We start from the raw sequence: 12,112 nt of genomic DNA, 5'->3' as shown, positions 1-12,112 counted from the left end.
AAATGGGATGCCTTGCTGCAATAATCGATTATTTGCCAAAATAATCGATTATCCCAGGAACAACTTTCTGGAATAATCGATTATCCAGCAAAATAATCGATTATATTGTTCTTGGTTGGTTTTCAGAAAACCTGAAGAACAAAATAATCGATTATTCTTTAAAATAATCGATTATCTATGTCTAAAACTTTTATAAATAGTTTTGAACTTTGAGAAACTTCAGACAAGAGTTAGAACTGATAATCAATTTGTGAAAAACGTTTTGTGGAGTCTTTGTGACATCTTGGAGAGTTTTCTTTGTGAAATCCAAGAGTGAAAACGTTTGTGAAAAGCTTGTGAGAAGATAATCATCATCATATTCTTGAAAGGGGAAGATAAAGATTTGTTCAAGAATTCCAGGTGAATTCGTTCCTTTATTCTTTGTGAATCTTTGTAAAAATCTTGAGAAGGGTTTCTCAAGTGGTAAGGTTTCTTGTAGTGGGTTCTACAAGGGGTGCTTTCTTGGGGTCAAGAAAGTGGTTATCTTTTGTGTTGAAGTATATGCATGTGTGTGTGCTTGTAAACCTTCTTGCTTAAGATAGTGGAACAAATCTTAATCAGGTGTTGATTAAGGACTGGATGTAGGTCACATGTGGAGTGGCTGAACCAGTATAAAAGACTTTTGCAATCTTCTTCTACCTTATCTTTTACATTGTGTAATTTCTTGGTTGAACTTTAAAGAAGATAAAACTTGATTAACAAGTGTATGTGAATTTTGTCAGTTTAAATCTGAATTAGAGCATTATTGTTGAACCTCATTATGTTGTAATCAAGTGAGCATATTGCATTCATATTTTCATAACAAGTCTTTAGAAGAGCTTCATTTGAAATTCAGTCTTAGAAAAGTTTAAAAGTGAAATAAAGATCCTAAATACTCTGATAATTTTTAAAGGGTCATAGAATCCAATTCACCCCCCTCTTGGATTGTGCCATTCTTTTCTAACAAAAGAAAGTGTTGTTGACATCCATTTGGCTCAAGTGCCAACCTTTTAAGAGAGCCACACAAAAAGCCAGCTTTATTGTTTGTGGTTTGATGATTGAGCTAAATGTGTCCTTGTAGTCAATTCCTTAACGTTGGTGAAAGCCTTTGGCCACTAAACGAGCTTTGTAATGAGCAACGATGACATCCATATTATTCTTGATACAATATACCCATTCGTTGCCAATGTTGTTCAAGTGATGTTGTTTTGGGACCAATGTCAAGTCTCATTTGCCATGAGTGCTATGAATTCTTCAAAGATAGAAGATTTTCTTCAACTAGTTCTGGTATCAGGAATTTAGTTGTTGTATATAATTGTTTTGGTTTAAAGATTCCATTTTTGGAGCATGTAACCATGAGGTGGGTGGATTGTGGTTGTGGTTCTTCAACAAGGAAATGAGTGTTGGAAAAGGAAGTGTGCAAGTTGCAATCTTGAGACATTCAAAATATGTGGTGATTGGAGTGAGGAATTTGAATTGGATGTTTAGTTTGTATCTTAGTTGGGGATGATGGTATTTGATTTGAATTCGAAGGATTGGTTTGAGGATTGGGTGATGGTGGGATTTGATCATTTAATGGTGGAGGGATTATTGGGATAGGTGACATTTCATGATTTAAAGATGGAGGGGTTATTTGGATAGTTGGGATTTCATTATATATTGGTGGAGACCTTACTAGGATAGGCAGGATTTGATTATTTATTAATGGAGGGATTATTAGGGTAGCTGTGATTTGATTATGTAATGATAGAAGGGTTATATGGATAGGTGAGATTTGATTATTTAAGGGAATATTAGGTGGCGATGATTGGTGTAGATTTTGGATATCAAGAGTAATAGAATTTGAATTTGACATAGGGAAGTTTAGGTTGGCATGGACATTTTCAGTGGAGCAAAGAAGCATGTTTTCTACAAACTGAACATAACGGGATGTATAGGTCTTTTGTAAGGGTGATATAAAAACAAAGATAGGCACTTTGTGTATTGATATATCCAATAAAGAAACAAGGTTGAGATTTTGATTGAAGTTTATTATTAGTATAAGGGACAAGCCATGGAAAACGAAGACAACCAAAAACACGTAATTTTATATAATTTAGACTACAATTAAATAAAATTTCAAAGGGAGATTGCATTTTGAGGACAAGTTTGGGCCTTCGGTTTATTAAGTAAGTGGCAATTTATAAAACATAGGACCAAAAAGTTAATGGTAATGATGTATGGTAAAGGAGTGCACAAGCAGTTTCAACAAGGTGACGATATCTACATTCGGATAAGCCGTTATGTTGGGGTGTGTATAGTGTGGGGTGGTAAAGTAAGAAATTTCATGTTTTTGAAGGAAAGGTTTTAGTTTAATGAATTTTCCACCATTATCATTATATAGTGTTTTGATTTTCCTTTCAAATTGGTTTTCAACAAGAGGGATTTAAAGGTGCGAAAATTTAATGAAGTATCAAATTTTAACTATTGGATATAGTCATACATATTTAGAGAAATGATCAATAAAGAGACTGCAATAAAAAGCTCCATTTATTGATTCGATTGAGAAAGGACCCCATACATTAGAGAAAATAATTTTAAGAGGTTTATTATTGGATAACGTAGTGTTGAAAAAAAGAAGTTGATGACTTTTATTGGATAAACATTCTAAACATGTGAGAGGCATTGAGACACAATTGGAAGGAAAGGTATGCTTGAGGACTTGAAGGTGAGGATGACAAAGATTGTAGTGCCACATCTTTATTGAGGGATGACTATAGGCAATGTAAAGTGTAGGAGATGATTGCAACTTGTATACTTGATCTTTAGTTTTTCCTTCTCCCACTTTTAGGCTTTTCACCTCAAAATGTCAAGGGAAACATTCAACAGATACAAAGTTAGTTTTGCATAATTGAGAAACTAAAATTAGATTTTGGGTGACAGAGGGACACATGTAAGATATTGGAAAGATGAAAGGGAATGGTAGGGTTAGGGTAGATCAGTTGAGTTGTGATGTGTAATGGAAATACCTTTACCATTGGCAATATAAAGTTGATCTGGTTAGTGTAATCATTGGAGATTGAAAGATGACTTATGTCATTGGTCACATGGTGAGATGCTCTATAGTCTAGAAGCTAAGAGGTGTTAGAATGAACCTCATGTTGACTAAGATTGGCTCGACGGCAAGGATGATCAATTGAAAAACCATGTAATAGATAACATGCTTTTGTAGTATACTACTAGAAAAATGGAAATTAGAGACGGAAAGAATCCGTCACAAAATTAAAGAAAATCCATCACAAAATTATTAGTGACGGAATTTGTGACGGATTTTGGGTCGTCACAAAAAATGGCGTCACAAAATATTTAGTGACGGAAAAATTCAGTCATTCACAATTAGTGACGGAAATATGCCGTCACTACTAATAAATTTTCCGTCACTAACTAATAAATTTTCCGTCACAAATTACTTAAATAAATGTTAATACTTGAGTAAAATTTCGTCGCAATTTGTGACGGCTAAGAAGTCGTCGCAATTTGTGAGGGAACGCATTCGTCACAAACTATGAGGGATTCAAAATCCGTCACAAATTGTGAGGGATTCAAAATCCGTCACAAAATCCTAATTTTTTATTTTTATGAATTTTTAAATAAAAAATAATTAAATTATTCCAGATTTATTAATTATACTATATATTATTTTCACTTTTTTTTTTCTAATCTATAAGTATTAACTATTAATTTTCAGATAATTGGCAGTGGTAAGATTCAAATCCCTTACCTTCTACTCATTCTAACCTTAACACTCATTCTCCAGCCATTTGAGCTACCTTATCAGTTCAATACTTATTTAACAATATATATATATAAATATGAAAGAATATCAATTTTTATCACAATAATATCAAACATCATTAAACATCAAACTAATAAATTTAAAATAGATTCATAATTAAAATCATAATATAATTTATTTTAGAATTTTTATTTTATTAAATTAATTGAAAATTAATTATATTTTATCACTTTTTAATCAAGTGAATGAATGATAATGAATTAACAAAATTTTTAACATATTTTAATTGAAAGTATATTTTTAGTAAATATTTGAATATAAAAGTATTTTTATAAATAATTAAATGAAAAATATTTTAAAATTTATTTCTCTCATAACACCACTTAAGTAAAAATTTTCAAAAAAAACTAAACTTATATTTGTTTGCGTTATTTTTCCAAAAAAAATAAAATAAAAAGAAAAGATCAAACCTTTTGATAATTAAGTCATCCAAAAATTAAGACCAAAAAATAATGTTGATTGGACCAAACTACCCAATACGTACGGACTGAGTTCAGTGTGATATCCTCCATCAAAAAGAAAAGGATAATAGACTCCGAAACTGTAATGCATAAATAGAATTTGAAAATTAAAACAATTTATTCGAAACGGTTACATGAGGAAAAATGAAAAGAATAAATAGTTGTTTAGATTGTGAAACTTGTAATCAATTACTAAAACCTTATATTCAATTACTAGATGATTTTATAAATTTAACTTTAATTCTAATACTTATAATCCTTTAACTAATTTTTTAATTAATAAAAATATTATAAATAATGATTTTTTTATAATATTTATTAAAATTATACATGTAACACTTAAATCCAAAATAATGATCAAGTGCCATAAATTCTCCGGCATCAACTATATATATATATATATATATATATATATATATATTATATATATATATATTATTTTTACATTACTTGCATTCACAGATATTGATCTGCTATATTATAGTCACATCTTTATTAATTTATTAAGGAATGTTTTTACTTTCATATATTATTTTATAAATTATATATTATAAATTATCATAAATATTTTTTAAACCAATTATAAAAATTAAAAGAAGTTTAAATAAATGCAAATGACAATGTATTACAAAGTAATAGTTTCATCTTTGTATTAAAAATATATTATCCTTCTCTTTTTCATCTATCTTTTAACATAATTGTACAATAAAATGTTCTATTTTGAGAGGGATACATAATCCCTCACATATTGTGACGGGATTTGTGACGGAATACAATTTTTAAAAATTATCCGACACAAAATCCGTAAAAAATTGTGAGGGATTCAAAATCCGTCACAAAATCCTAATTTTTTATTTTTAAGAATTTTTAAATAAAAATAATTAAATTATTCCAGATTTATTAATTATATAATATATATTATTTTCACCTTTTTTTCTAATATACAAGTGATAATTATAAAGTGTATTATATAATATATATATAATACACTTTATAATTAATTATATATATATTTTTACCTTTTATTAATTATATAATATATATTAAATTATTCCATTTAAGTGTATTATAAAGTATGATGATAATATTTTTATATATTTATTGATAGAATTAATTGTACTTTTTATTAAATGATCAAGCACAATGAATTTTCTAGCGTCAATCATTATATATATATATATATATATATATATATATATATATATATATAGTTATATATAATTATACATAATTTATAAACATACTTTTATATATTTATTTTTAGCTTTTTAGTTAAAATGCAAATTGTGACACCCTCTACCCCAACGTTAATACACAATAAATGTAAACAATAATTTCTTTTTCTTTTTGAGTAAATAAAATCTTTCATAGTTTAATAACATCTTTCATGTATAAAACAATTGTTTCAAATCTCATAAGGTAGAAGATTCACATTCGTAACTCATCAATCATAAAAAATCAAATATAAGTATTAAACTCAAGAAATCATATAAAGGAGAATATATATTAATTCCAGTAAAGGTGGCAGTGCCTCCTAGTTAGGAATTAATATATCACTTTCAAATCATGTAATAAAATAGTATGACAAAGATGTACATTTTGGTCTTTTCTCAAGAACGTTCAAAATTACAAAGGAAGAGAAAATTAAAGCTTTTAAAATAATAACATCCAAAATAAGCCTAGCTATGCCCGATGTCACATCCTATCATAGCATGCCCAACTGAAGCCTTAAGCCTCATCACCAATATCCTCATGATGTTGTTCACCTGCAACATAATTTGAACACATATAAAAACAACAAGGGAGTGAGAAACATCTCACTCAGTTTCAGATGCAGAAATAAAGGTTAGATAGCACCCACACACACACAACAAATATAAGTCACATGTAAACAATACACATACATCATCAATATCACATATACATTCATTTATCATGCAATAATGTCATGAACTCGACTCATAAATGCATGCATGTGGCGCCATAAGGAAGTTTCACATATCATCACTGGTGACCCAAAGGTACACCTGGTTACATCACTGGTGACCCTAAGGTACACCTGGTTACATCACTGGTGACCCTAAGGTACACCTTGTTAGCAAGTTACATCGCTGGTGACCCTAAGGCACACCTCGTTAGCAAGTTACATCACTGGTGACCCTAAGGTACACCTCGTTAGCAAGTTACATCACTGGTATGCGGCCTCAGCGGCACACCTGGAGTAATATATGCATATGATGCATGTCACACATTCATTATTTCATTAACTCAACATTTAACTTATTACAGAATTTCATTTAGTACATCATGTCCCCATTTGTCATAGTCTCATAATCATAGTTTGTCTCAATAGTCCATTCTTAGGTCTCATGTCATTTGTCCATATTTCACATGGTCATGTCATAAATACTCCTCATAAGGTCCGCATAGGTATTCATAGAGATTCAGAGAGCATTCTTATTCATATTAAAACTCATTTATTATTAACATTAATTTCATTCTCATTCATTACTTTCAACAAAGAACAAAGTAGAGTAAATAGAAAATCAAACAGAACAACGACACCTTCAACAAAGAGCAAAGTAGAGTAAATAGAAAATCAGACAGAACAACAGCAAGGGATTGGGATTACATAATCATTTATTATTTCCAACAAGAAATAAAGTAGAGCAAATAGAAAATAAGACAGAACAACGGCAAGGGATTGGGGGCCAATCCGACAAACAAACTATCCAACAATTATCCCCACACCCCTGAGCGAGGTTTCTCACTCCCCCCTTACCTGGATAAGCAGGAGCTGGAACTTGGGCAAGGCTTCCTCCTCTGGATTCTCTCTTCTTCCCTTATATGAAGTTCACGTTAACACTGATTGACCATAGTTGGAACGGCCCGTTTCCAACTAAGGTCTTTAGGCAATTTCATAACCTTGGAACGACCCGTTTCCCTTTGGGAACGGCCCGTTCTGGAAATACAAAAATGAGTAATTTTCTTCTTTGGAACGACCCGTTCCCCTTTTGGAACGGCCCGTTCTGGTCCCTCAAAAAATAACTTGTTTTCATTATCTAGAACGGTCCGTTCCACTTTTGGAACAACCCGTTCCAGCCTAAAAAAATAGAATTTATAAAAATTTTCATAAATAATTTTAAATTAATACAAACCTCCATAAAACCCCTTTAATTAATAAATAATAATCAACAGGAAAATTCAGGGTGTTACACAAATTAATATTGTCTTTTTATAATTTCATAAGTGTTTTTAAATTAAAAGTTTTTTCCTAATTCATATTTTAATTTCTTATACTTCAAAATGACAACTTATTATTTAAATTAATTCATTTCTTATGTTTTAATTTTTAATCTTTTGATGAAAAAAATATTTTAGTTTCATAATTTTTAATTATTTTTTTAGCAAAATATTTTTTATTTATACATAATTCTTAAATATAATAATTGTGCAATAAATTTTTTTATTTTGAGAGGGATACGTAATCCCTCACTAATTGTGATGGAATTTGTGACGGAATACAATTTTTAAAAATTTTTCGTCACAGAATCCGTCACAAATTGTGAGGGATTCAAAATCCTAATTTTTTATTTTTACAAATTTTTAAATAAAAAATAATTAAATTATTCCAGATTTATTAATTATATAATATATATTATTTTCACCTTTTTTTTTCTATTATACGAGTATTAATTATAAAGTGTATTATATAATATATATAATACACTTTATAATTAATTATATATATATATTTTTTTTCACCTTTTATTAATTATATAATATATATTAAATTATTCCATTTAAGTGTATTATAAAATATGATGATAATATTTTTATATATTTATTGATAGACTTAATTGTACTTTTTATTAAATGATCAAGCACAATGAATTTTCTAGCGGCAACCATTATATATATATATATATATATATAATTATATATTATTTATAAATATACTTTTATATATTTATTTTTAGCTTTTTTAGTTAAAATGCAAAATAATATTGTCTTCTTATAATTTCATAAGTATTTTTAAATTAAAATATTTTTCCTAATTCATATTTTAATTTCTTATACTTCAAAATGACAACTTATTATTTAAATTAATTCATTTCTTATGTTTTAATTTTTAATCTTTTGATGAAAAAAATATTTTAGTTTCATAATTTTTAATTATTTTTTTAGCAAAATATTTTTTATTTATACATAATTCTTAAATATAATAATTGTGCAATAAATTTTTTTATTTTGAGAGGGATACGTAATCCCTCACTAATTGTGATGGAATTTGTGACGGAATACAATTTTTAAAAATTTTCCGTCACAGAATCCGTCACAAATTGTGAGGGATTCAAAATCCTAATTTTTTATTTTTACAAATTTTTAAATAAAAAATAATTAAATTATTCCAGATTTATTAATTATATAATATATATTATTTTCACCTTTTTTTTTCTAATATATGAGTATTAATTATAAAGTGTATTATATAATATATATAATACATTTTATAATTAATTATATATATATATATATATATATTTTTCGCCTTTTATTAATTATATAATATATATTAAATTATTCCATTTAAGTGTATTATAAAATATGATGATAATAGTTTTATATATTTATTGATAGACTTAATTGTACTTTTTATTAAATGATCAAGCACAATGAATTTTCTAGCGGCAACCATTATATATATATATATATATATAGTTATATATAATTATATATTATTTATAAATATACTTTTATATATTTATTTTTAGCTTTTTTAGTTAAAATGCAAAATAATATTGTCTTCTTATAATTTCATAAGTATTTTTAAATTAAAATATTTTTCCTAATTCATATTTTAATTTCTTATACTTCAAAATGACAACTTATTATTTAAATTAATTCATTTCTTATGTTTTCATTTTTAGGGTTTAGGGTTTAGGGTTTAGGGTTTAGGGTTAGTTTCATAATTTTTTAATTATTTTTTTAGCAAAATATTTTTTATTTATACATAATTCTTAAATATAATAATTGTATAAAAAATTTTTGGTTAAATACCTCTTTTGGTTCCTTACAATATTTTTTTGTTTCAATTTAGGCCCACTTTAATTTTTGGTCTCAATTTGGTCCCCAATAAATTAAATCATTGCAATTTGGGACTTCCGTCTAAATGATTTAAACGGAGTTAACTGATGGCTACGTGGATGCCAGGTGGATGCCACATAAATGCCACGTAAGTGGATCCCAAAATACTGGAATACACCTGAAACCAGAACGGCCCGTTCTGAAACCATAGCGGCCCGTTTTGGTTACACTGTTGGTGTGTTAATTTTGTACCTGGAACGGGCCGTTCTAGGTGCAAAATTAACACACCAACAATGTAACCAGAACGGGCCATTCTGGTTCCAGAATTTAATCTTTAGTTTATATATATATATATTTTTTATTTTATTTTTGCTAATCCAATAAAAAAAATTCAATAAAATCCAAGTTATCGAAAATAAAAATTATCATGGGCGAATATTTGCTAAAGTACAAAGAATTTCAAACACTAGATTTGGTAATATTGTTAATGGTGATTGATAATTTCAATTGCAAAACATTTGGGCTATACAGTGTATCATTAAGGTCGATGCAGTGTATCACTAAGGACAATGGTAACAAGTTTTATTTCATTGTTATTCAAATTGGAGTGAACCACTTACTACTAAATTGACACTATACAGTCAAGGATGAAACAAAATGATGTTTCCCCTTGAAGTCATTGGCGATGTACCCCAACAATAACAACCTGTTCTTGAGGAGGTACAACCTGAATTTTTGTGATTTAGGGTTTTCCTTCAGCATTACCCAGATGATCTTCTTTCTCAATAATTTCTTTGAACTATTTTAGTATATATTATGTTCTGAATTTTTGTTTTCAGTTTATGAACCATGTTTCTGTCTTTGAATTTATGATATATTAAGAATTTTTATTTTCAATTTTTGAATCATATTGCGGCATTTTAGTCAAGATTTTGAACTGGATAAGTTCAAATCAAAGAAGGATTTTAGAAGATCTTATCATATTTGATTTTTTTTTAGTTTTATTCATAAATGAATATTAATTTATTATATTTTTTATTTATTATATTTTTATTAATATAGATATAATAAAAAAATACAATTAAAAACACGAATTTGGCATTCGGGAATGGGCCGTTCTGAATTCAGAACGGCCCGTTCTAGAAGCAGAACGACCCGTTATGGTTTCAGAACGGCCCGTTCTTCTGCACTCATGTTGTGTTAAATTTGCATTTGGAACGGCCCTTTCCGGTTGCAAAATTAACACACCAAGAGTGCATCCAGAACGGGCCGTTCTGGTTCCAGGTGTATTCATGCAATTTGGCATCCACGTACACATTCACGTGGCATCCACGTGGTCAACAGTTAACTCCGTTTAAATCATTTGGACGGAAGTCCCAAATTGCAATGATTTTAATTATTGGGGACCAAATTGAAACAAAAAATTAAAGTGGGACTAAATTGAAACAAAAAAATATTATAAGGGACGAAAAGAGGTATTTAACGTAAAATTTTCTATTTTGAGAGGGATACATAATCCCTCACAGATTGTGACGAAATTTGTGACAGAATACAATTTTTAAAAATTTTCCATCACAAAATCCGTCACAAAATTATTCATTAAATTTTGTTACGAATTTTTGTGACGAAATATTTAGAGAGGAATCAAAATCCGTCACTAAATCTGTCGCAATTTTTTTTATTAGTGACCCTGTTTGTGACGGAATTGTTAGAGACGAAAATTTTTTCATCACAAAATCCGTCACAAACTCTAAAAATAAGTAGTCCGTCACAAAAATAAAATTTTCGTCACAAAAGTCGTCACTATTAGTGACGACATTTTATCCGTCACAAATTTTCGCACAAATTTTCATTTTTCTAGTAGTATATTGCCTTTATGATCACAATGTTGATAGATAGGAGTTAGGAATTTAGAGCCTTGACTATTATCTCTAGAAGAAGAGCTACTACAATTTGATGAAAAATATTGTTTGCTACGATTTGACCCTTAAGAGATATTTGTGTAATTGGTGTAGATACCCAATTTCGTTCGGGGGCATACTAACAACAAGATAGGACATCAGAGGGCTCGAAAGCCCAAATCAACTGTTTTAAGTGGCTCGGAACGGGTCGTTCCAAAATCAGAACGTGTTGTTCCCAAGTCCGGAATGGGCCGTTCTTGAATTGGAACAGGCCGTTTCGAGACTCCTAAAAGGCCTCAAAATAATAGGCTGGAACGGGCCGTTCCTAAGCCAGAACGGGCCGTTCCGAAATTGGAACGGGTCGTTCCAAGCTCCTAAAAAAGGGTTAAAAACCTTATCTAGAACGGGTCGTTCCTAAACTGGAATGGGCCGTTCCAAGATATCAAGATGGCCTAAAATCTCTTGTTTGGAACGCCAGTTCCAGTCTACCAAATTGTGTGTTAATCTTATCTCTGGAACGGGCCGTTCCAGTTTCAGAAGGGGTCGTTCCAGTTATGAATTTAACACATAATGGCCAGATCCAGAACGGGCCGTTCCGATTTTGGAACGGGCCGTTCTGGACCCTTCTGATGCATATAAATAGATAGCTTGGGCACAGTTCTCTGGACCCCCAAAAATTTCGTCCAGCACTCCTTAGAGCTTGAAAATTTTCTCTCTCTCTCTTATTGTATTTCTTGAGTTGTGTGAGGCTTATTTTAGTGTGAAAGGTTGGCACAAAGCACCTAAATCTCCATATTTGAAGATTAATA

Source organism: Cajanus cajan, chromosome 3 (assembly GCF_000230855.2).
Source record: "Cajanus cajan strain Asha chromosome 3, NIPB_CcT2T_4, whole genome shotgun sequence".
NCBI classification, from domain to species: Eukaryota; Viridiplantae; Streptophyta; class Magnoliopsida; order Fabales; family Fabaceae; genus Cajanus; species Cajanus cajan.
This window is presented reverse-complemented; position numbering follows the sequence as displayed.